Here is a 26,546-nt window from a genome sequence, read left to right as displayed (position 1 = left end):
ATAAATAAGTCAAAAAAAAAATATATATATATATACACACACACACACATATATATTCATTGGATGTTTGTAGTAGGAAAAGGAGAAAAACAACCATTTATTAGAAATTGGAGGCATCAAGAATCAGAGTCTTAGTGCAACTGGAATGGCTAGTGGCAATGATTACTAGGTTTTTAAGATTCTGGAAGTGGAAGAGTTACTAGCTGTGTGATCCTGGATGTTTACATTCTCTGAGCCTCACTTTGTGGTTAATAATACTATATGCCTCACAAGGCTATTAGGAAAATGAAATGAAACGGAATAGGTATAGGCATAAGGCAGTCTTGTGAAATTATTTTCAGGAATTCAAGACTTCTGCAAATCAATTCATGCATTCTACATGTGGACTCCCTTGTAATGGAGTTAGCCCTTGATGATTACTTATTATTAGAATTTAAAAATTGACTAAATCATTACTTTGAAAAGATACCAGGATATCTGATAGAACCTGGAAATTAAACTATTTAAGAAGAAATCAGAGTACTCCTACAAATCCATAAAAAAAAACCTTTAAAACTCTGGAAAATTGGGCAAGGGTATGACAAATAGATTGTAGTCAAAGAAATACAAATGTATCTGAAAATGTGTAATAATAAAAGGCATGCACATCACAACTGCAGTGACATCTATTTTTTACTGTCAAGTTGACAAAAATAAAAAACTTTAATAATATACTTGGCTGGCCAGGCTGGGAAGCAGGCACTTTCTTATACTGCCAATGGGAGTGAAAGGTGGTATCACTTCTATGGAGGGCAATCTGGCAACATTTTAAATGTACAAAGCCTTTACCCTGGCAATTCTACTGTCATATATTTATCCAATAGATATACTCACACAGATATTGAAGGATGACTCTTCTAGGACCTACACTGAAGCACGATTTATAGTAGTAGTTAAAGACTGAAAACAGCCATCAATAGAGAAGTGGTTAAATAAATTATGATAGAATTAAACAAGTGAAAGAGGCTGGGCACAGTGGCTCACGCCTGTAATCCCAGCACTTTGGGAGGCCAACGTGGGCGGATCACGAGGTCAGAAGATCGAGACCATCCTGACCAACATGGTGAAATGTCATCTCTACTAAAATACAAAAAATTAGCTGGGCGTGTTGGTTCATACCTGTAATCCCAACTACTCGGGAGGCTGAGGCAGGAGATTCACTTGAACCCAGGAGGCAGAGATTGCAGTGAGCCGAGATTGCGCCACTACACTCCAGCCTGGGTGACAGAGCAAGACTCTGTCTTAGAAAACAAACAAACAAACAAACAAAAAGAAAGAAAGAAAAGAAAAAAATAAAAAACAAGTGAAAGGCAGCTGTTAAAAGTGTGAGACAATTCTAGGCATACTTGTGTGAAAAGATCTTCATGATACATTACTAAGTTAAAAAAAAATACAATGAAGAACAGCGTGTATTTTGCTAGCATTGCATTTCTTTTTAAAAGACGGTTTACATTTTTTGGTCTAAAAATCAAAACTTGTGGGGAGATAAAATAGAGAAGAGAATGAGCAGATGTGGAGAGAACAGTTGGAAGGTACATTAATGGTTCCTGTGAGAGATCATGGTTGCCCAGATTAAGGCAGTGAAACACACAGGGAGAGAAATGATGAAAGCCAAGAGTTATTTTAAAGAAACTGATGATTGATTGGAAATAGTGGGTTATGGAGAGGGAGACACTGTCATAGTTGACTTTTCTCCCAAGATCAGGTACATGAACAGAGGTGCAAGAGCATGACTAAGATGGAGAATCCTAGGACAGAAACAGAATTGCAGGGTGATACAGTTTGGATATTTATCCCATTTAAATCTCATGTTGAAGTGTAATCCCCAATATTGGAGGTGGGGCCTGGTGGGAGGTATTGGATCATGGGGGCAGATCCCTCATGAAGGGCTTAGTGCCAGCCTATTGATGATGAATGAGTTCTCGCTCAATTAGTTCATGAGAGACCTGATTGTTTCAAAGAGTCTGGGACCTCTGCCTTTCCTCTCTTGCTCCTGCTCACACCATGTGACTTGCTGGCTCCCCTTCCCTTCTGCCATGATTGAAAGCTCCTGTAGTAGTTCATTCTCGTACTACTATACAGACATACCTGAGGGCTGGGTGCAGTGACTCATGCCTGTAATCCCAACACTTTGGGAGGCTGAAGCGGGTGGATCACCTGAGGTCAGGAGTTCGAGACCAGCCTGGCCAACATGGTGAAACCCCGTCTCTACTAAAAATACAAAATTAGCTGGGTACAGTGGTGAGCACCTGCAATGCCAGCTACTCAGGAGGCTGAGGCGACAGAATCGCTTGAACCTGGGAGGTGGAGGTTGCAGTGAGCCAAGATCGTGTCCTTGCACTCCAGCCTGGGCAACAAGAGCAAAACTCTGTCTCAAAAAGAAAAAAAAGAAAGAAAGAAAGAAAGAAAAGAAAGACATACCTGAGACTGGCTAATGAGAAAATAGGTTTAATTGGCCCATGGTTCTGTGGGCTGTACAGGAAGCATCACTGGGGAGGTCTCAGGAAACTTACAATCATGGTGGAAGACAAAGGGGAAGCAAACACATCTTCACATGGCTGGCACAGAAGAAAGAGAGTGAAGTGGGAAGTACTACATACTTTTAAACAAACAGATCTCTTGAGAACTCACTCACTATCACGAGAAGAGTAAGGGGGACATCTTTCCCCATGATCCAATCACCTCCCACCAGGTCTCTCCCCCAACACTGGGAATTACAATTCAACATGAGTTTTGGGTGGGGACACAGAGCCAAACCATATCATTCCATCCTGGCCCATCTCAAATCTCATGTCCTTCTCACATTTCAAAACACAATCATGCCTTCCCAACAGTCCCCCAAAGTCTTAACTCATTCCAGCATTAACTCAAAAGTCCAAGTCCAATGTCTCATTCTGAGACAATGCAAGTTTCTTCTGCCTATGAGCCTGTAAAATCAAAAACAAGTTAGTTACTTCCAAGATACAGTGGGGGCATAAGCATTGGGTAAATACAGCCATTCCAAAAGGGAGAAATTGGCCAAAACAAAGGGGTAAAGGCCCCATACAAGTCCAAAATGGCTGCCAGAGGGCAGTCATTAAATCTTAAAGCTGCAAAATAATCTCCTTTGACTCCATGTCTCACATCTAGGCCACACTGATGCAAGGGGTGGGCTCCCAAGGCCTTGGGCAGCTACACCACTGTGGCTCTACAGCATACAGCTCCTGCAGCTGCTTTCTTGGGCTGGTGTTGAATGGCTGTGGCTTTTCCCGGGACGCAGTGCGAGCTGTCGGTGGATCTACCATTCTGGGATCTGGAGGACAGTGGCCCTTTTCCTACAGCTCCATTAGTCAGTGCCCTAGTGGGGACTTTGTGTGGGAGCTCCAACTCCATATTTCCCCTCCACTCTACCCTAGTAGAGGTTCTCAATGAGGGCTATATTTCTACAGTAGACTTCTGCCTGGACATCCAGACATTTCCATACATCCTCTGAAATGTAGGCAGAGACTCCCAAACCTCAATTCTTGCCTTCTGTGTACCTACAGGCCCAACACCACATGGAAGCCACCAAAACTTGGGGCTTCCACCCTCTGAAGCAACGGCCTGAGCTGCACCTTGGCCCCTTTTAGCCACAGCTGGAGCTGGAGTGACTGGGATGCTTTCCCCTTATCTTGGCTATTAACATTTGGCTCTTCTTTACTTATGCAAATTTCTGCAGCCTTAAATTCTTCCCCAGAAAATGGGGTTTTCTTTTCTACTGCATGGTCAGGCTGCAAATTTTCCAAACTTTTATGCTCTGCTTCCTTTTTAAATATAAGTTCTAGCTTCAAGTCATGTCTTTGTTTATGCAAATAAGTATAGGCTTTTAGAAGCAGCCAGGCCACCTCTTGAATGCTTTGCTGCTTAGAAATTTTTTCGGCCAAATACTCTACATCATGTCTCTGAGGTTTGGTTTCACAGATCTTGAGAGCAGGGGCATAATGCCACCAGTCTGTTTCCTAAAGCATAGCAAGAGTGACCTTTACTCCAGTTCCCAATAAGTTCCTCACCTCCATCTGAGACCACCTCAACCCTGACTTCGCTGTCCTTATCACTGTCAGCATTTTGGTCACAACCATTCAACAAGTCTCTAGGAAGTTCCAAACTTTCCCTCATCTTCCTGTCTTCTTCTAAGCCCTCCAAAGTGTTCCAACCTCTGCCCATTACCCAGTTCCAAAGTTGTTTCCACATTTTTGTATATCTTTATAGCAATACCCTAATTCTGGTATCAATTTTCTATATTAGTCTATTCTTGCACTGTTATAAAGACATATGTGGGACTGGGTAATTTATAAAGAAAATAGCTTTAATAGGCTCATGGTTCTGTGTAGCTGTACAGAAAGCATAGCTGGAGGGGTCTCAGGAAACTTACAATAATGGAGGAAGGCAAAGGGGAAGCAAACACATCTTCACATGGCTGGCACAGAAAAGAAAGAGTGAAGGGGAAGTGCTACACACTTTCAAACAACAGATCTCACAAGAACTCACTCACTGTCACAAGAACAGCAAGGGGGACATCCGCCTCCATGATCCAGTCACCTCCTACCAGGTCCCTCCCCCAACATTGGGAATTACAATTCAACATGATACTTGGGTGGGGACACAGAGCCAATCCATATCAGCTTCCTCAGACTCTCACCAGAAGCAGATGCGGCAGTATGTTTGTACAGCCTACAGAACCAAGAACCAAATAAATTCCTTTTCTTTAAAAATTACCCAGTCTCAGATATGTCTTTACTGCAATGCAAGAATGGACTATCACACAGGGGAAGATCAAAAGTTCTAAATGCAGATGTCCCCTGAAGACTTGTAGATACGGCTGTGAGGCTCATAAGAGCTGCTGGAACTGGATTTATAAATCTGAAAGAAGATTGCCTTGGGAGGGTAAATAGAAAGACTAAAAAAAAAGTGGGTCCAGGTCTAAACCTTGATCATTTAAGACTGAAAAGAAAAGAAAGAGCTGGCAATGGAGACTGAAAATCAGAAACTAGGAGACTACGGTGCCAAAGAAACCAAGAGAAGAATCTGTTAAGGAGGATCAACTCTTTGTTAAACACTGCCAAAAGGTCAAGGAAGATTATTTTAATTTGTTTCTCACGTAAGCGTTAAGCTCCTTGAGAGTTAGTACTATTTTATTGTTTATTTTTGTTTCCCTGGGGCTTGCCCTGTGACCCACACATAATAAATGATCAGTAAACTTTTGTTAGGTTGAAGAAAGAGAGAAAGATGCATGGCAAGAAAGACAGACATGCAGAAAGACAGTAGAATGTATGCTTGGGTCTCAAAAAATAAATAAGTAAAACAGATTCCCTTGAGGTTGACTGCAAACCCAGCTTGATCTTAGGAAATGTAAGGAGGTTCCTTCTGCTCCCTGTGTTTTACTCTTGAGCTAACACATTGATGGGGCTCCCACAGAACCATGTTGTTGCCATGTAAGTGCCTTCAGAAAACATTTTGAGAAGTGATATTCACCTGTGTCTGGTCAAGCTGAGTCATTTTTATCTTTATTTAGGTCCTAGGTGATGACGAAAAGAGCAGTTTGCTTTTCCTCATCTATGACCCCACCACATCACCCTGAATGAGTTGATGGAACCTGGGGCATCCATTTCTATGCCACTACAGTTCTGTAATACACTGTAATCACTCATAAGGCTGCCCAGCCCGTTTCTCTTGAGAGAGAAAGGTGACTACTGGCAGGAAGAGACGTCTAACCTCTTAGAGAAACCACCAACTTCTTAGTCTGTTGTTGTTTCTGCATTAAAGTGCTGCTGCTCTCAGGGCCACTGTACAGAATATCAAAGGAGGACATGTTTGACTCTGTTCAATGTGGAGATCTTCTACATAATAAAAGAGAGTGTCCTTGAATTACAAATTTTAGGAAATACAATAATAGATGTATTTTAAACAATACTTAAAATGTTATGCCATCCTGTATCACTTAATTATACCAAAGATCAGTAAACTTTTTCTATAAAGGGCCAGAAAGGAAATAATTTAGGCCTTCCTTGCCCTACAGTCTCTGTCCCAGCTACTCAATTCTGCCATTGTAGTGCAAAGCAACCATAGACAAAATTTAAATGAGTGAACCTGGCCACATTCCAATAAAACGAATTTGAATTTCAAATAATTTTTATGTGTCATAAAATATCATTATTCTTTTCACGTTTTCCAATCATTTAAAAATGTGACAGCCTGGGAAACAGCAAGACCTTGTCTCTACAAAATACAAATAAAAATAGCTGGGTGTGGTGCCTGTGCTGAGGCAGGTGGATCACGAGGTCAGAAATTCAAGACCAGCCTGGCCAACATGGTGAAACCCCGTCTCTACTAAAAATACAAAAATTAGCCGGGCATGGTGGCAGGCACCTGTAATCCCAGCTACTTGGGAGGCTGAGGCAGGAGAATTGCTTGAACCTGGAAGGCAGAGGTTGCAGTGAGCCGAGATTGTGCCACTGCACTCCAGGCTGGGCAACAGAGTGAGACTCTGACTCAAAAAAAAAAAAAATCTACTTTTTATATAGTACAGTACTGGGTATTATGGAGTTGAAGATAAAAGAGGATAGATAATTGATAGGTAGGCAGACTGACAGACAAAAGATCTAGTGACTGATAAGTTCCATGAGAATTGTTCAGGTGTATCACAGTATCAATGTATAAATTCAGTCTTTTAAAGCTACGATAGGCAGTCAGACAAAACTAAGTTTAAATATGAGCTCTTTTGCATCCCAGCTGCATGACCTTGGGGTGATTACATGCACCATATAGGCTTCAGTTTCCTCTTTTTGAAATGGGTATAATAACACCTACCTCTCAAGGAGGTTGTGAGAATTAAATGAGATAATGTATGTAAATCAGCAGGTGTAGTACCTGGGAAATGGTAGACAGTGAGTAAATGGTAGCTGTTGTTGTAGCATTACAGCAATATGAAGGTAGGTAACTTATTCAAAAGAAGCACACAACCAAAGGCAAAGCAGAGTAACCTTGCAAGTCAAGAAGTCACGGACACATATAGAAACCCGCAAATCTGGGGGCTGAACACCTGGCCGAGAACATTTGGCTGAAAATAAAAGCAGAAGTGACATTGTCACGGGAGCATAGAATAAGGCACCTGGCCAGTTGTCTTGCCTTTGTCTTCCCTAGCAACCAGCTGCTGGGTTGTCCAAGGAGCCTTACTTATAGGTCCAACCCCCACCCTCCCCAGTACTTAAACACTGGCTCAGACTGGAGAAAGTCAGCATTAGTATCGGCCCCACCATTGTGCTTCCTTTTAGCCAGGTCAGCCATGGGGCCTCAGACATCTGTAGCTCCCTCCTATTGTGCCTCCCCACCCCTCTGCCCAATATGGGCTTCCACCTTGGCCTCAACACCTCAGTCTCTGGTCCTCTTGCCTTGTATCCCTGTCTCCCTTTGGATGTGGGTCCCTGTCTTGAACCCCAGCCTACTTTATCATGATCCTGATGTCTTCTTTAGCTTAGCTCTGACCAGTCATCTTTTGCAGAGGGCGGTATGCTGCTGCCTGCACCCCTGCTGTGCTCTCCTCAAACTATGGGACACATGTGCCTTCCCCTTTATAGATAACCCACTGCTGAGGTAAAGCTAAACTGCTTGGCATTAACAGCTTCCTGAATTTTATGTGATTAAGAGATGCAAGGTTTTGCACAGGCCAGCTGCCCAAATACAGGCTGGTTTCTGTATTCAGAGCCGTGCCCCAGGGAGCATCCCCCTCCCCAGGTCTTGGCTTGTACCTTCTCTACACTGGCTGTATGCAGTCAACTAGTCCTAGCGTGCCTTGTGATCCTGTTATGGCAACATCAGTAATGCTTTCCCAATACAAATGACAGAATTATTGGCACAGGGGCATGATATAGGGGTAATGGAGAACTTCAGCTTATCTGACATCTACTGACAGTCTCATTCTGCTGAAAAGTGATCGTCAAATAAAGTTGGCATGACTTAAATTTAAACTAATTGCTTACTGAAGAGGTACTATTCGATGCTTAATTCTAACCAGCTAAGAAAAATGTGTTGGCAAAGTGGAAGTGACAAACAACTTAAAATAAGTGACCAGGGTAGCTTTGAATTTGTAATAGCCAAAGAAGGCAATTCTGCACTTGTTAACCTGACACGAACAAGAGGAGCAAGTTAAGAGAAAATATGGACACAAGACTCCCCCTCTGGCCAGGAACTAGGAAATAAAGGGCAAGAGGAACAATATGATTGGAAGTGTATGTTTTTACAAAATCAGTGGTTTAAATGAAGAAAAGACGAGCATCTTAAAAAGATCAGGCTGTGGCTCACACCTGTAATCCCAACACTTTGAGAAGCCCAGGCAGGAAGATTCCTTGAGGTCAGGAGTTCAAGACCAGCCCAGGCAACAAAGTGAGACTCTGTCTCTGCAAAAAATAAAAAATCCAGAAAAAAAAAGATTAAAAAGATCAATGTGGTTGTTCTGGAAGTGTTCACTTAAGCTCGTACATTTAAAGGACATGTATAAAAGGCAGGAGAAGGGGTATATAATGAGGCTTCCTTCAAAAAGGAGGACTCAGATCCGTGAGACCCGTGAGAATAATGTCAGAAGGGCTAATGACCAGAGACAGCTGAGGTCTGGGAAAAGTATTGAAGACAATGAATTATGAACTTTTATTTTTGCTTATGTTTATAGTAAAGAATAATACTGAAGAAAGGATAGTACCATTGAATGGGGCAGGTGTCATATGTGAGTAGTTAAGTGAAAAATAGAGTCATTTAACTATAGCATGTCCTAGATTCTAAAGTACAGATATCCCCGCCATTTTTTAAATATTTCTAAAATGAGAATGTAGGTACATTTAACATGGCAGTGTTTTTTGGGAGGGCTCTCAAAGCAGCAATTAAATGGTGGTGTATCCTACCATATGCTGATTTTTTTTTTTTTTTGAGATGGAGTTTCACTCTTGTCACCTAGGCTGGAGTGTAGTGGCACGATCTCGGCTCAGTGCAATCTCCGCCTCCTGAGTTCAAGCAATTCTCCTGCCTCAGCCTTCCGAGTAGCTGGGGTTACAGGTGCATGCCACCATGCCTAGCTAAATTTTGTATTTTTAGTAGAGATGGGGTTTCACCCTGTTGGCCAGGCTGGTCTCAATCTCCTGACCTCAGGTGATTCTCCTGCCTCGGCCTCCCAAAGTGCTGGGATTACAGGCATGAGCCATTGCACCCAGCCCATATGTTGATCTTAGAATAGAAGAAATATGGCCGAGTGTGGTGGCTCACACCTGTAATCTCAGCACTTTGGGAGGCTGAGGTGGGCGGTTCACCTAAGGTTGGTAGTTTGAGACCAGCCTGACCAACATGGAAAAATTCCGGCTCTACTAAAAATACAAAATTAGCCAGGCGTGGTGGTGCACGCCTATAATCCCAGCTACTTGGGAGGCTGAGGCAGGAGAATCGCTTGAGCCTGGGAAGCGGAAGTTGTGGTGAGCCGAGATCACGCCACTGCACTCTAGCCTGGGCAACAAAAGCAAAACTCCATCTCACAAAAAAAAAAAAAAAAGAATAGAAGAAATATGGAATTGTTTTTCACTTAGTTTGCTGGTATCAATCGCACTCAGCAGATGAGGGGTCTTGGATCTTGGAAGTGGCATTGCAGCCAGTGACCACTAAAAGGTGGGAAAGAGTCAGAAACGAGTTTGGAGGCCACACACAGAGGCATATTATCTCATGGAGCACACAAAGGAGAGTGCACAAGTGTGACTGAAGAACAGGAGTGCAGCAAATATTAGAGACAGGACAAGAAAGAAAAACTGATCAAAACCTTCTGAGAAGGGGTAGAGAGAGTCCATTGCCGGCCCACAGAAGCCAAGTCACTGAACATGTGTGTCACAGAGGAAGATGGAATGGAGACAGGGGATGGGTGTTGAAAAGACCAGGCATGGCCAAGATGCAAGAAAGAATAAAGGAATTGCTGTGAAGATGCTCAGAACAGTGTCTAACATGTGGCCAGATGGGAATGGCTTGCCCTGGGCAGGGCATTTTGAACTGTGCCTGGAGCATAATACATGTCTACCACTGTGTCCTGCCTTTTCTGAATCGATTAAATGATTGACTTAAAGCCCTGGGGCTCCAGGGTCCAACTATGTGGCTTCGATTAACCACATAGAAGGCTCCTCCGGGAAGGTATTTAAATCACGTTGTGGGTTTGGGATCACAGATCAGGAAAGACATTGTGAAATGGTATAAGCAAGATGCTGAGTATTTTTGTTTTTGTTTGCTTGTTTAATAAAGGACAGGAATGATCCGAATAAGTAACCAGGGAACAAGGGAGCCAAAAGCCAGAAACGTTACCAGAATCAATTCAGCGGAGAGTTGGAGCTGTGGTCTGTTTTTACTAAGTCTGTGGAACTCATGTTGAACAAGGAGTTTAGAGAACCTATGGATCAGTTGGCTGTGGAGGAAATTGTTCCAACCCTATATGAGCAGGCCCCTAGAAACTGTGATGTGCCAAGTGGTCCATATGCAGCTTGAACATAAAGAGAAGGGACTGAAGTATCACCTCTGATTCAAAAAAATGGAAAAACATGTGGTCAAGAAGAATGGAATACATTTCAGATGGATTAAACAATTAAATGTGAAAAGTCACCCATATAATAGGGGTGATATGTGCTTAAAAGATGAAAGTGGTGTAAGCATTTTTTGACCTTGGAGTGGTAAAGGCCTTCATGAGCAAAAAAGCAATGGTTTATGGTTTATAAAAGAAAAACATTGTACTTGAGAGGCTGAAGCAGGAGAATCACTTGAGTCCAGGAGTTTAAATCCAGCCTGGGCAACATAGCAAGACTTTGTCTCTAAAAGAGAAGAAGAAAGAAAGAAAAACATTGATATATTTCATTACTTAGAACTTACAGCTTATGTAGATAAGACAGTAGCACAAACAAAATGAAAAGATACATAAGAAATTCTAGAAGATTTTTTTTTAATAGGGTCTTGTTGTGTTGCCTAGGCTGGAATGCAGCGGCACATTCATAGCTCACTGGGCTCAAGCAATCCTTCCAGGTAGCTAGGATAACAGGTGTGTGCCACCATGTCTGGATAATAATTTTTTTTAGAGATGGGTTCTCCCTATGTTGCCCAGCCTGGTCTCGAACTCCCGGACTCACGTGATCCTTCCCCCTTCAGCCTCCCGAGTAGCTAGGACCACAGGTATGTGCCACCACACCTTCACCTTTTTTTTTTTTTGGTAGAGACAGGATCTTGCTCTATTGCCCAAGCTGGAGATTCTAGGACTTCATGTATATGACAAATGATAGTGTCTTTAACAGACATACAACTCATACACTTACAAGAAAAAGACAAGATCTCAAAAGAAGAACAGGTAAAGAACAACAAAAGGCAAAAAGGAAAAAAAGGAATTCAACTGGTCAGTGAAAATGAAAATGGTCCAGTTTCATTATTAATTAATGAAAATGCAAATCAAAGTAAAACCCAGATGCCTTTGTGCCTAGAAAATTGTAAGAACTTTAAAATGATATCTTACATGGATAAAGATTCAGGGAAATAAGAACTCTCATACCATATTGGGAGTATAAATTGGTATAAGCCTTCTGAGAGCAATTTGGTACTGTGTGTTAAAAACCTTAACATACACAAACCACTTATTTAACACAGCAATTTCATCTTTAAGACTTCATCCTAAGAAAATAACTAGAGGTACTAAGAAAATTTAATGTAGAAGAATATTTAATGTAGCATTCTTTATAATATTGAATACTTAGAAATAACAAGTGTCCAAAAAGAGTTATTGCATAAATTTTGTGTATTCCCATGATGAAATCTATGTATCCAATAAAAAGCAGGTTATGGAAGATATCATGACATCGGAAAAGGTTGGTCATTTATTGTTTATTAAAGACAGGGTCTCTCTGTGTCACTCAGGCTGGAGTACAGTGGCCTAATCATAGCTCACTGCAGCCTTGACCTCCTGGGCTCAAGTGATCCTCCTGACTCAGCCTCTGAATTAGCTGGAACTATAAGAATGTACCACCATACCTTGTGAATTTTTTTAAACTTTTTTTAGAGACAGGGTCTTGCTGTGTTGTCCAGATTGGTCTCGAACTCCCAGCCTGAAGGGATCATCCTGCCTCGGACTCCCAAAGTGCTGAGATTACAGGTGTGAGCCACCATGCCCAGCTAGGTTATTTATTTTTAAATATATTTTCTCAGAAAAAAGAAAGACTGAACGGAGAAAAATATTAACAGTGGCAATATTGTGGTAGTGGATTTATAATTGATTTTATTTTATGGGTGTGAGTTCTATAGTCTAAGTCCACTTCGATAGACATGTGTGTTCTTATAGTCTGGATTAAGAAGACATTTAAGATGAAATGGGAGCCAAGGTGAACGATGAAAGGATACATTTAAATTAGACAAAATTTAAATTTAGATGAGATTCAAATTTAAATTAGCTTCAAATCTTCTGATCCATATAAACGGTATCTAGGGATACAAAAGGAACTTCCAGGTGTGATTATAGTCATGCTATGAGGAATCACTGAGGACAGAAGAAATACCATATGCCTCGGGTTGGGCAACTGTGCCAATTTTTAAAAGGGAAAATGGTGGATTCCAGAACCTATAGCCTGATAAGCTTAGTTTGGTTAGGGAAAGAAAGTTGGTACCAACAAGAGCCAATCTGGGTTCACTGAAGTTAAGTACTTCCAAACCACTGTCATTTCCTTATCTTCCATGTGCTTTAAGTCACATAATCCTCGTGCCAGACCTCTAAGGTAGATATTGCTACCATTACTCCCATTTCAAAGAAGTGGAGCCTGAGGTCATAAATGTCAAGTGATTTGCCCAAGATCCTCTAGCTGGTTTAGTTTTTTCTGTAGATAATGTTAATAGGTAAGAAGATGACAGACATATTTGTCATACCTGTCATTGGACAGAGGTTTTCAAGGGATACTGGTGAACAATATAATGGTCAATGAAACAGTATTATTCAGTATTATTAGTGGATGAAATGTTTTATTATTACATTTATTACTAATGTATTATTAGCAGATAAAATGATTACACACACAAATGTGGGTTGGATGAGGTAGCTCATGCCTATAATCCAAGCACTTTGAGATAGGCTGAGGCAGGTGGATTGCTTGAGTCCAAGAGTCCTAAGACCAGCCTGGACAACATAGTAAGACCTGTCACTACAAAAATTACAAAAATTAGCTGGATATAGTGGCATGCAAGTAGACTCCCAGCTACTTGGGAAGCTGAGGTGGGAGGATTGCTTGAGTCCAGGAAGTTGAAGCTGCAGTGAGCTATAATCATGCCATTGCACTCCAGCCTGGGCAACAGAGGGAGACCCTGTCTCAAAAAAAGAAAAAAAAAGGTTGGGTACGGTGGCTCACACCTGTAATCTCAGGACTTTGGGAAGCCAAGGTGGGAGGATTGCTTGAGCTCAAGAGTTTGAGACCAGCCTGGGAAATATAGTGAGACCTCACCTCTACTTAAAAAAAAAATTAGCTGAGCCTGGTGGTGTGCACCTGTATTGCCAGCTACTCGGGAGGCTGAGGAGGGAGTACCACTTGAGCCCAGGAGTTCAAGGATGCAGTGAGCTATGATCATGCCACTGCATCCAGCCTGAGCGATAAAGCAAGACTGTGTCTCAAATTAAAAAGTGCAGATTAATAGGACATTGTTTACCTGGAGGTTTCTAAGCTGTAATAAAAACACCACTTCCCAAGTACTTATGTGCAAGGTTCTATGCAAAAACGCTTTCATTCATCATCTCAGTTAATCTTCCCCAGCAGCTGGAGAAACAGGTATTGTTATCCCCATTTTACAGATGAGCAAACCAAGGCTCAGGATGGTTTATGAACTTGCTTGTAATCACCAGATAGCTAGTAATTAGAAGAGCTCAGATAGGTCACAGAAAGTCTGGTTTCAGAAGCCACATGCTTAACTATTATACTAAAGTATCTTGTTTTGGTTATTGGCTCCTGTTATGCTCAAATTTTTTTATTAAAAGATACATTAACCTGGAGCAATGATTTAAAAGGCATACTTCTGCTAAAGATTCAAACTTGAGAGAATTAAAGAAAAGGAAGACAAGAAAACCACCATTTATTGAGAACTTACATCAGGTATTATACTGCCCTAGTTTCAGACTCAGGACCACTTCACAGTGCAGGTAGGATTAGCCCTATTTTCACTGATAAGCAGGTTGAGACTCAGAGAGATCACATGACATGTTCGAGGTCACTGGACTATGTAACAGAGCCAGAATTCGAATCCAGAGCTGTCTGACTCTTAAACCTTTCCACTTTTTACGATTGGCTCATGAAAAGCAAATGTACAAATACATAATAGTGGGAAAAAGTATAAAATCTTGCAATTGGCTTTTAAAAGTCAATTATGTAAATGTTAGATTTAGAAGACCTAGTATATCAACATTTCAATTGCAAAAGATCTCAAGATTTGAGCTGATCCTAAAACACCACGAGTCAGTAGTGTGGCGTCAGAACACTCATACAATCTCAGGTGGCATTCACAGAAGGACCGTGTCCTGGAAAAGGGAAAGAATGCACCTCCTGGTTTCTAACTGCTTATACCAGATGGAGAGAATTGTGATTAATTCTGAGTGCCACATTTTAAAAGGGACTTTGACAGACTAGGGTATGGTTATGCAGAGGAGAGCAGCCAGCTGGTAACAAAAGACACACACACACGTACATACATATACCCATACATAACGACTGGATTATTTCACAGAGGTGAAATGATTGGGAAAGCCCCAGAGGTGGCTGGAAACCATTCTCAGTTAGCTGGAGGGCTGTCGTATGGAAAGAAAGTCTTCTTATACTGTGTGTGTCTCCAGAGGACAGAGCTGTAGTTGGAAGGAGGCAGATTTGGGCCAATAATGAAACGCGCCGGCTGTGCTCACGCCTGTAATCCCAGCATTTTGGGAGGGCTGAGGGTGGATCACAAGGTCAAGAGATCAACACTAGCCTGGCTTAACATGGTGAAACCCCATCTCTACTTGTAAAATACAAAATTGTGGTGGTGCCTGTAGTCCAGCTACCGTGAGGCCGGAGTGCAGGGAATGGCTTGAACCTGGGAGGCGGAGGTTGCAGTGAGCCGAGACTGAGCCACTGCATGCCAGCCTGGGTGACAGAGTAAGATGGAAGGAAGGAAGGAAGGAAGGAAGGAAGGAAGGAAGGAAGGAAGGAAGGAAGGAAGAAGGAAAGACCAGAGCATGACTGTACCTTGCATATATTTTTAGGCCCTGAAGTACCAAGCCTGATGCCCAACCAGTTGTCTTGTGGGGTAGTAGGCTCACTAGAGATTTTGAGCAGAAGCTAGATGGCCACTTGTTGTACTCAGGACTCTCATTCCATAAAATAATTCCTACTCCTTGCCCAATTCCACCTTCTTTCCAGCCTTACCTGCTTCCCTCCTGGCCAACTTCAAAGAGGAGTCTTCACTCAAGCCACTCAAGATTGACTTCTTTTTTAATTTTAATTTTAATTTTTTTTTTGAGACGGAGTCTCGCTGTGTCTCCCAGGCTGGAGTGCAGTGGCGCGATCTCGGCTCACTGCAAGCTTTGCCTCCCGGGTTCACGCCATTCTCCTGCCTCAGCCTCCCGAGTAGCTGGGATTATAGGCATCTGCCACCGTGCCTGGCTAATTTTTTGTATTTTTAGTAGAGATGGGGTTTTACCGTGTTAGCCAGGATGGTCTCAATCTCCTGACCTCATGATCCATCCACCTCGGGCTCCCAAAGTGCTGGGATTACAGGTGTGAGCCACCGCGCCCAGCCTCTATTTTAAATTTTTTTACTAGATGAGGTCTCAGTATGTTGACCAGGCTGGTCTCAAACCCTGGGCTCAAGTGATCCTCCTGCCTCAGCCTTCCAAACTGCTAGGATTATAGGCAGGAGCCACTGCATCCAGCCCAGGCTGACTTCTATTTTCTTTTCTTTTTTCTTTTTTTTTTTTTTGAGACAAAGTTTCCCTCTTGTCACCCAGGCTGGAGCACAATGGTACAATCTCAGCTCACTGCAACCTCCGCCTCCCAGGTTCAAGCGATTCTCCTGCCTTAGCCTCCTGAGAAGCTGGGATTACAGGCACCCACCACCAAGCCCAGCTAAGTTTTGTATTTTTAGTAGAGATGGGGCTTCACCATGTTGGCCAGGCTGGTCTTGAACTCCTGACCTCAGTTGATCCACCTGCCTCGTCCTCCCAAAGTGCTGGAATTACAGGCATGAGCCACTGCACCTGGCCTGCTGACTTCTAATTCTCTAGAAACTGTGCTCATCAGGTCTTCTAATTACTAAGCCTTATCCCTGGTCCGACCCCAGAGAGAGCTGTTGATCATTTTCTCTGGGAAGGTCTCATGTCTCTTTCCTTGCAGACCTCCCTCTGTCCGACTCTCATGCCCCATCTTTGTTCCTTTCCAGTCTATTGCCAGGGTTCTTCTCCACTGACAGCCGCCTCAGGCTGTTTTTCAGTGTTCTTTGCTTGGTCCTTCTCATTGTTTGTCTGCCCCCAAGATATCCTATTCATTATGAGGACGGAGCCACTGCTGGGCCCGGACTCATGAACCTGTGCATTCAGTACAGACCTCTCTCCTGATCTGCAGACATGTCATTCATTTGCACTGGACATCCCACAATTACTGTGAGCTTCATACCGTGCTCAGCATCGCCTCTGCACTTGCTCTCCTTCCCGCCTTTAGCTTAGTGTCATTGCACTTCAACCTCGACCCGTCTCTCCTGCTCCCAAACCTCATTCTAATTGATAACTGTGTCCACAGTGCTACTTCTAAATCCCCCTTGGACTTGTTACTACCCTTCACCCCACTGCTGCTATGGTGACTCAGACCTTAATCCCTTCTTTAGACTATTACAGTAGTCTTCTAATTGGCTTTCCTGGCTCAGTCTTCATCCTGCCACTAAAGTTTTTATTTTAATTTTTAAAAATATGAATGAGCACATATTTCCACTCTTTAAGAAATGCTGATAGTTACTTACTGTCTTCAGTATCGAGTCCAGATTCCTTAGCTGTAATCAAGGTTCTTTGCAATACAGCCACAACATACCTTAGCATTGATTTCCAGCCCACATCAGACTTCTCTCTTTTCTTGGAACACAGTTTTCCCTCTCCACACCTTTGTGCCTGTTTTCATCCGATTCCTCTTATAAAAAAGCCACTCTTCTCTCCTTGCCAACTCATCTCCTCCTTCAGTGCTTCTAGGAAAAGAATCCACTTCCTTTTTCTTGTCTTTGTTTTGAGATGGCATCTTGCTCTGTCGCCCAGGTTGGAGTGCAGTGCAGCGATCTCGGCTCATTGCAACCTCCGTCTCCCAGATTCAAGAGATTCTTCCACCTCGGCCTCCCGAGTAGCTGGGACTACAGGCACCCGCCACCACGCCCAGCTAATTTTTGGATTTTTAGTAGAGACGGGATTTCGCCATGTCGGCCAGGCTGGTCTCAAACTCCTGACCTCAGGTGATCTGCCCTCCTCCTCCCAAAGTGCTGGGATTACAGGCGTGAGCCACTGTGCCTGGCCCCTCTTCCACTTCCATGTCAGGAGTTTAGGGACACATCAGAGTGAGAAATACAATATTTAAGGTAATGGACTGGATCGACAATTGCAGAGGGACAAGCCCAGTGGGGCTGCCAATATTCAGACATCGGGAAGGGCCCAGCCAAAGAGACTGGGAGGCAACAATGAGATAGGAGGAAACCTAGTGAGGTGTGATGGAAGATAAGGGTAGAAAGTGTTTTATTAGAAGGGGGTGAACATTGTGCCAAGAGGCTGCTGAGAGGAGGAGTAAGATGAAGACTGTGAATTTGGATTTGATGTCATGGAGGTCATTGCGAGCTTCATCGGTGTGTTTTCAGTGGAGTAATAGGGGCAAAAGGCTGACTGAATTGGCTTCAAGAGATAGGCAGAAATGAGGAAGTAGATGCTTGTTGAATGGATAAAAGTCGGATGAATGAAGAAATAATGTCTTCTAGAGGATCCCATGATCAATCATGAACCAAAATAGATAAATGAGTTATTCTGAGTCTCTGAAAAACTCCCGAGTAGAAACAATGATGTGATTTCAGGGTGCAAAGCTTTGCATAAGTGACAAGGGAATTCAGGTGGGATTACTCAGGCAGTAGAGTGAGTCTAGGAAGGGTTGTTTATGAGCTCTGTTGTGCTTGCAATTTTATCTCCTCCTGGTCCCAGTTCATAAAGGCCTTCATGCAAGACTTCTCAGAGGGGGCCTGAAGGAAGAGCTGTCCCTGCAGGGACTTGGGTGTAGGATTTTGAGAGATTATTTTCAAACACCTCTTGCAGGTGTGTGGGGTTCCTGAGAATAAGCCTTTCAGGCTGACTCCCGCCCTTTTTGGGGGGTGAGCAGCACCAAGTCTGCCTGGTCAGGAAGAGGTGAGTATGAAAAACCTGATCCATCCAACATAGTGTATTTGAAAATGCTGTACTTCAAAATGTTTCTCTATAAAAATGTTATATTGAAATAATAATGGAGATGGACCAAGTGGTCGCCTAGATTTGATGAATAAGCAGGCTGTTCCTACCAGCTCCCCACTGGAGTACAACAGTAATGAAGTATGAAAAATACAAACCTGGGTAGACCAGACCCAAACTTTGATTTTGTGTTGTTCCCTGTGTCATTTTCCTCAAATGGTCAAAGCTTCAAAAGGCATTTTGGTACCGATTCCATATAGAATGTGTTTTTACTTACATGACTGAGGACAACACGTTTCCCTTCATAGAAGCATTTTTGGGGATGTCCAGGGCCCAGATTGTGAAACAGAACCAGCCATAAAGTAACTGAACAACTCCTATTGTACCACATGTCCTGCCGTTCTCCAAATGCATCGTCTGCTCTTATTTGTTGGTGTCTTTGCCCATGCTGTTCCCTGGAACACCCAATGCCCTTCTTCTTGGCATGCTTAGTTCTAGGAGGACCTTCTACAGGAGGCCTTCCTCACCCACCCACACACAGAGCCCCAGACCACGTTTGCGTGTAGTTCAATCGCCACACCTACCACAGTGAACTTCAATGGTTTTCTCTTCTGGATTTCCCATTGGATTGTGAGTTTCTTGAAGCCTGTGACTTTGTCTTAATTCTGGGGTTCCTAGGTTGTTTTATTTTTTTGCATGCCACCACAGCCAGCTAATTTTTAAAACTTGTTTGCATAGATGGGGTCTCCCTGCGTTGCCCAGGCTAGTCTTGAACTCCTGGGCTTAAGTGATCCCCTTCCAAAATGCAGGGGTTACAGGTGCGAGCCATCGCACTTAGCCGTTATTCCTATTTCTATCCTGTGCATCTAGAATAGCGCCTGTACATTTTGAGCACATAATCGTGTTTGTTGAATAGTTGCATGAAGGCTGGAGAGTGTGGATGAATGAATGAATATATAAAAGGATCAGAAAAATGTTACCCCCCAAATTGAAGCTAATAAAAGAAAAAGAGTGTCAATGACTTCACGTATATGCAGAATTTGCACATATAATGTTTTTTTCCACATCCGATTGAGACAAGATTATTGCAACGTAATGCATATGGAAAGGGGAGTGATCCATCCAATGACTTGTACTGTGTGTGACACAAGATTGTGGAATTATGCTGATGAACATCAGAGTTGGGTGGTAGGAATTGATTGGTTTAATTCTAGATTTGTGAGAGAGATGTGATCTGTGAAACACATGAACATGTTTTTGTTTTTGAGATGGAGTCTTGCTCTGTTGCCGAGGCTGGTGTGCAGTGGCACGATCTCGGCTGACTGCCACCTCCGCCTCCTGGGTTCACGCAATTCTCCTGCCTCAGCCTCCCAAGTAGCTGGGATTACGTGCATGCACCACCATACCCGGCTAATTTTTGTATTTTTAGTAGAGATGGGGTTTCACCATGTCGGCCAGGCTGGTCTTGAACTCCTGATCTCAGGTGATCCACCTGCCTCAGCCTCCCAAAGTGCTGGGATTACAGGTGTGAGCCACTGCGCCTGGCCAGAACACATGAACATTTTGGTCCTTGTCTTGTCTTGTCTTTTTTTCTTTTCTTTTCTTTCTTTCTTCTTTCCTTTTTTTTTTTTTTTTTTTTTTTGACGGAGTTTCGCTCTTGTTGCCCAGGCTGGGGTGCAATGGTACAATCTCGGCTCACTGCAATCTCCGCCTCCCGGGTTCAAGTGATTCTCCTGCCTCAGCCTCCTGAGTAGCTGGGATTACAGGCATGTGCCACCACGCCCAGCTAATTTTGTATTTTTAGTAGAGACGAGGTTTCTCCACATTGGTCAGGCTGGTCTCTAACTCCCGACCTCAGGTTATCCACCTGCCTCCACCTCTGCCTCCTGAAGTCCTGGGATTACAGGCGTGAGCCACTGCGCCTGGCCGGAACACAGGAACATTTTGGTCCTTGTTATTTCTTTTAAGCAAAATATTTTTTCCTTTAAAATTGGAGCACAAGGTACATCTTAATAAATATGTTTATTTGAAGCATCATTTCATTAGTCATGGTTTTTAAATTTTTCATAAAAAAATTTAAAAATAAACCAGCCGTAACACCTCTGAAGTGGAAGTTACACTGAACCAGTCATTTCATTTCTAGGTGCCTTGGTCTCTTTCATGCATAATTTGTAAAATGATAATAGCCCTTACTAGTATTTACATTGTAAAAGTGTTGTTACTGTAAATTAGGTAGTCTAAAATGGGTTATGATGCCTTCTTTGAAAGACAAGCATTACACACAAATGAGGTATTATTATTTAGTTTTGCCTTTTCAAGCTCATTAAATGAGAATTAGATGAAAACTCTGCTTTAAGCAATATTCAGTGGGTAAGTGACTATTGACTTGAGTGAAATGAAAAAAAATTTCTTCGGCTGAAAACTCAGTTTGTGCAGCCTAGCCTGTCTGTGCACGGGCAGAAATAGTATATTTATATGTGATGTTTACCAGTGTTCTTTATCTCCTCTCTGTGCTCTAATCACAAACTGAAGACAGTTAAGCCTTTCAGTTCAGTCGCTGTATACGTTTTGGAAAACCTAAGTAATCTGGAATGATTACAACTTAGAAATAATGTTTCCACGAATCAAGTCATGCTGCTAGCTTTCTTACTGATTTAGGGCCTAAATTAACTGTGCCAGGCCTTCACTTCCACTCCTGGTTCTTAGGATGGGGGACCTATTCCTGCAGTGTTTCAGGTTAGTTACCACTAAGGCCTATGAGCACCTCATTAGCACCCCAACCAGGCCCAGGGCTTTCCTATCTTCTTCTTGGAATACAGGGATAGGATGGCAGGAGAAGGGGTGTTGTGGAAATAAGATTTGAAGAATTGTCGATATCAGAAATTTCATGTGAAGGTCTGAGATCTGAAACAGTACCCTGGGATTCAGGGTAACAGAGAGCTGGTGGTGATGGACCCATCTGTACAGCATCATTGTTTGTGGCCTCTGTGTGGTCTATTGACTCTAACCCATTTCTGGCCCCTGCTCTTGGATTCCGCCCGTCCCTCCCCTCTCATTCAAACCCCTTCAGGTGTCCGTCCATTAGGCCTTGACTCACCTTCACTTCCCAGGGCCAACCTTCAGCATTGCTTGCAGTTATAGTCATCCGCTTTCCACTTGACCCATTTATTTTGGCTTCTGGATTTTGCTCCTAGGGAGGCCCCCTGCTTGGATAGCTGCCTGGCCAGCTGCAGAGCCAGCTGTTTGTTCCAGACTCCAAGGTGACTACACTCCTCTCCTCTCCCTCTGACTGGTCCCGATACATAGGCCATGACAAGAAGTGAGAGATAGTGACGGTGTGACAAATGTGTCAGAACAGATTCATCCCTCTGTAGGTCATCTCACCAGTGGACTGCTCAGAGTTCAGGTGCACATTCACGCCTCACAGTGGGCCATGGACCAGGAAGTCTGTGTGGACCTCAGAGGCCTAGGGACAGGGGCAGGTGCAGAAGAAGAGTTAGGAGGAGGACACAAAAGGCTGATTTGGTTTGTTCTGCAGTTTTGGCCAAGACCAGTACTGGTGTTTGGGCTGCCGTTCAACACACAGGCCATGTCCTTCAAGAGCATTGGCATGAGGTCAGCTGAGCTGACACACAGGTGGTAAGGGCCTAATGGTGGCCCACCTTCCTTAACCTTGGAAAGAAAGTTTAGGGATTATGTCTTCCATTTTCAAGGCACATTTTTTGAAACAGGTGTCTGTGTCCATTGGTTCCATTTACTCCTCAACTCACTATGACCTGACTGCTGCCTCCCTGGACCCTGCTCCCTGCCAAACTGGTCAGATATCTCCATGGTTCTCACCCATGGGTGCTTCTTAGTCTTTTTCTTGCTTGATCTCTTGATAGCATTTGCCTTTGTGGACCACAGCCTACTCCTTGAAACATGCTTTTCCTTTGTTCTCTGGATACCTCATAATTCTTTTTCCCCTACCTCTCTGGCTATACCTTCTCACTCTTTTTTCCAGGGATCCTTTCTCTGCTCATCTCATATAGCTTGGATATTTGTGTCCTCCAAACCTCATGTTGAAATTTCATCCCCAGCGTTGGAGGTGGGGCCTGGTGAGACGTGTCTGGATCATGGGGGTGGATCCCTCATGAATGGCTTGGTGCCTTTCTTGCTGTAACGAGTGAGTTCTCGCCCTATTAGTTCACATGAACACTGATGTTTAAAAAGAGCAACACCTCCTCTTCTCACTCTTGCTCTGTCTCTGGCCATGTCATGTGACATACCTGGTGCCCTTCACCTTCTGCCGTGAGTAAAAGCTTCCTGAGACCTCACCAGAAGCAGATGTGACTGCCATGCTTCTTGTACATCCTGAGGAACTGTGAGCCAAATAAACCTCTTTTCTTTAGAAATTACCCAGCTTCAGGCATTCCTTTTAAGCAACACAGAATGAACTAACACACCATCCTTTTTTTTTTTTTGTAAGACAGAGTCTTGCTTTGTCACCCAGGCTGGAGGGCAGAGGCACGATCTCAGCTCACTGCAACCTCTGCCTCCCAGGTTCAAGTGATTCTTCTGCCTCAGCCTCCCCAGTAGCTGGGGCCACAGGCACCCGCCACCATGCCCAGCTAATTTTTCTGTTTGTATTTTTAGTAGAGATGGGGTTTCACCGTGTTAACCAGGATAGTCTCCATCTCCTGACTTCAGGATCTACCTGCCTCGGCCTCCCAAAGTGCTGGAATTACAGGCGTGAGCCACCGCACCGGACCCACACCATCCGTTATTTAAGCTTTGGTGTTATTCTGGCTTCTTTCTTTTTCTCTGCTCCTACACACCCTCCAAGGGCATCTCATTCATCGCTGTGAAGTCTCTTGTCTGTCACGTACGCATGACTTCTAAACGCGTGTCCTCAGATTTCTAGATCAAACTACTTCCTGTTGCTCTGAGTGTTCCTCAGTCATCACAAAACAAGCACATCAAAGGCTGAACTCAGCACCTTCTCCCCAAAATCTCCTCAATTTCCTCTTCATATTTTTGCTGTCTTAGTGAATGATATCCACTATCCACCCAGTTGTCCAAGTCTTAAACCCGATCTCCAGTCCGGACTTTTCTGTCTTCAAAACTCCAACATGTAATCCATCATGACTTTCAGTAGATTCTACCTCCTCGAGAATGTGGCTTGTACATTTCTCGTAATTTGATGCTGCTCACCTTTCCAGTCTCATATCTGACCACTCTAAGACTCTCTAAACTACTTTTAGTACTCACATACTCAGCATGCATAATCATTCACGTTCTTTCCAAAATCTGTGTACTTGTGCCCTCCACCTGAAACAGACTTCCCCACCTCTTTATTTGGTTAACTCCTTCACACCTTGTAAGTATCTGTGTACAAGTTACTAACTTCCAATTTTCCCTAAATCTGGGTTAGGTGACCTCCTAGGGCTCTCAGTACTTATCTCTTCATAACACGCTTCTTTATCACAGCTGACTTTCCTGTTTCTACCGTGCCGTCTCCTGTGAGGTTCCTGTAAGTGCTTACGGGGACCCTTATTTTTTCTATCCATCTTTGTATTCCTAACGCCAACAAAGTATTTGGTATAAAAAACAAATGCTCGGCCGGGCGCGGTGGCTCAAGCCTGTAATCCCAGCACTTTGGGAGGCCGAGACGGGCGGATCACAAGGTCAGGAGATCGAGACCATCCTGGCTAACACGGCGAAACCCCGTCTCTACTAAAAACACAAAAAATTAGCCGGGCGAGGTGGCGGCGCCTGTGGTCCCAGCTACTCGGGAGGCTGAGGCAGGAGAATAGCGTGAACCCGGGAGGCGGAGCTTGCAGTGAGCTGAGATCCGGCCACTGCACTCCAGCCTGGGCGACAGAGCGAGACTCCGTCTCAAAAAACAAACAAACAAACAAACAAACAAAAAAAAACAAATGCTCAAGAAATGAATGAATGCGAATGTCAAAGGTATCATTGTGAAAATAGCAATTACATTTCTGGCTGGGTGACTCACAACTGTAATCCCATCACTTTGGGAGGCCAGGGCAGCAGGGTTGCTGCAGCCGAGGAGTTTGAGACCAGCCTGGGCAACACGACAAGTCTCTCTCTACAAAAACAAAAAAAAGGTAGGGCACGGTGGCTCATGCCTGTAATCCCAATACTTTGGGAGGTTGAGGTGGGCACATCACCTGAGGTCAGGGGTTTGAAACCACCCTGGCCAAAATGGTGAAACCCTGTCTCTACTAAAAATACAAAACAACATTAGCCGGATGTGATGGTATGCGCCTGTACTTCTAGCTACTCGGGAGGCTGAGGCAAGAGAATCACTTGAACCTGGGAGGCGGAGGTTGCAGTGAGCCAAGATCGCGCCACTGTACTTCAGCCGGGGTGACAGAGCAAGACTCCATCTCAAAAAAAAAGAAAAAAAGAAAAAATTAAAATAATAATAATAAAAAAAATTAACCAGGTGTGATGTGCACCTATAATACCAGTTAATCAGGGGGCTGAGATGGGAGGATCACTTGAACCCAGGAGGTCGAGGCTGCACTGAGCTATGATAACACCACTGCACTCCAGCCTAGGCAACAGAGTGAGACCCCGTCTCAAAATAATAATAATAAATAAAATTTCCAATCGGAGAAAGCAATTAGTATTTTACTCAACAAAGATTTGTCCAGTCCCTCAAACATTAAAGGGATTTATTTAAACACTAAAACTATTGCTGGGCATGGTGGTGCACACCTGTAGTCCCAGCTACTTGGGAAGCTGAAGCAGGAGGATTCCATGAGCCCAGGAGATTGAGGCCAGCCCTTTTTAAAAAAAGATAACCCCATCTCTTTTTAAAAAAAGATAAAACAAATTTAGAAGAACTCATCAACATTAGAATTGCAAGCAGAGGGGGCTAGGTACAGTGGCCTATTGCCTGTAATCCCAGCACTTTGAGAGGTCAAGGTGGGTGGATCACTTGAGGTCAGGAGTTCAAGAACAGCCTGGCCAACACAGTGAAACCCCGCATCTACTGAAAAAAAAAATACAAAAATATTAGCTAGATGTGGCGGTGCACGCCTGTAATCCCAGCTACTCAGGAGGCTGAGGCACAAGAATCCCTTGAACCTCGGAGGCAGAGGTTGCAGGGAGCCGAGATTGCGCCACCACACTCCAGCCTGGGAAACAGAGCAAGACTATGTCTCAAAAGAAAAAAAAAAAATTGCAAGCAGAGGGTAATTAATAGAGGTATACTTCACATCTGTCCCTTGGGGGCGTCTTTTCCAGAGTTCCATATCCAGACTCTCAAACCATGTTTTGGGATCATCCAAACATTCCGTCCTCCTGACTCCATAAACTATTGGATTCATAACCTGCTCCATACTTGAAAACATGGGGACTGGAATTCGGTAAGTGTTGATGTTTCATTTTTTCTCTGTTTAGTTGTCAACAATGGACTGTACCTGTAGAGTAATGCTTTTGTAATTCTCTCTGGAGTCTTCATTAGAAGATGTGACTGGACTCCTGACTAGTCTAGTTGTTTTCACATTGTTTGAATGTGCTATGTGTACCGAGAAATGTTGTGAAGTCTTCTGAGGAGTTCCATCCTTTCACATTTTCTCCTCTGTTTCATGAGTATTTAAATTCTTTGGGCACAGTGGCTCATGCCTGTAATCCCAGCACTATGGGAGGCCAAGGTGGGCAAATCACGAGGTCAGGAGTTCGAGACCAGCTGACCAACACGGTGAAACCCCATCTTTACTAAAAATACAAAAAATTGCTGGGCGTGGTGGCAGGTGCCTGTAATCTCACTACTCAGGAGGTTGAGGCAGGAGAATCGCTTGAACCCAGGAGGCGGAAGTTGCAGTGAGCTGAGATTGCACCACTGCATGCCAGCCCAGGCAACAGTATGAGACTCCATCTCAAAAAAAAAAAAAAAAAAAGAAATTCTTTATCATTGCTCTGTTGATTTTTTCCTAAAGTGATTTACATAGAGAAAAGTGGATTTTCAGCTGGGCACAGTAGCTCACGCCTGTAATCCCAGTGTTTTGGAAGGCCAAGGCAGGAG

The 26,546-nt window shown here is 43.5% G+C and overlaps 1 long non-coding RNA gene across 2 annotated transcripts in view; it reads left to right on the top strand.

Moving 5' to 3' along the window:
* Positions 1 to 26,546, top strand: part of LOC103883245 — a 73,475-nt gene that overhangs the window by 6,170 nt on the left and 40,759 nt on the right. For both annotated transcript variants that reach the window (XR_645410.4, XR_645411.4), the window contains exon 2: positions 25,766 to 25,887. This is a non-coding gene — a long non-coding RNA (uncharacterized LOC103883245). The remainder of the gene's footprint in view (positions 1 to 25,765; positions 25,888 to 26,546) is intronic.

Source organism: Papio anubis, chromosome 4 (assembly GCF_008728515.1).
Source record: "Papio anubis isolate 15944 chromosome 4, Panubis1.0, whole genome shotgun sequence".
Taxonomy (NCBI): Eukaryota; Metazoa; Chordata; class Mammalia; order Primates; family Cercopithecidae; genus Papio; species Papio anubis.
This window is presented reverse-complemented; position numbering and strand designations above follow the sequence as displayed.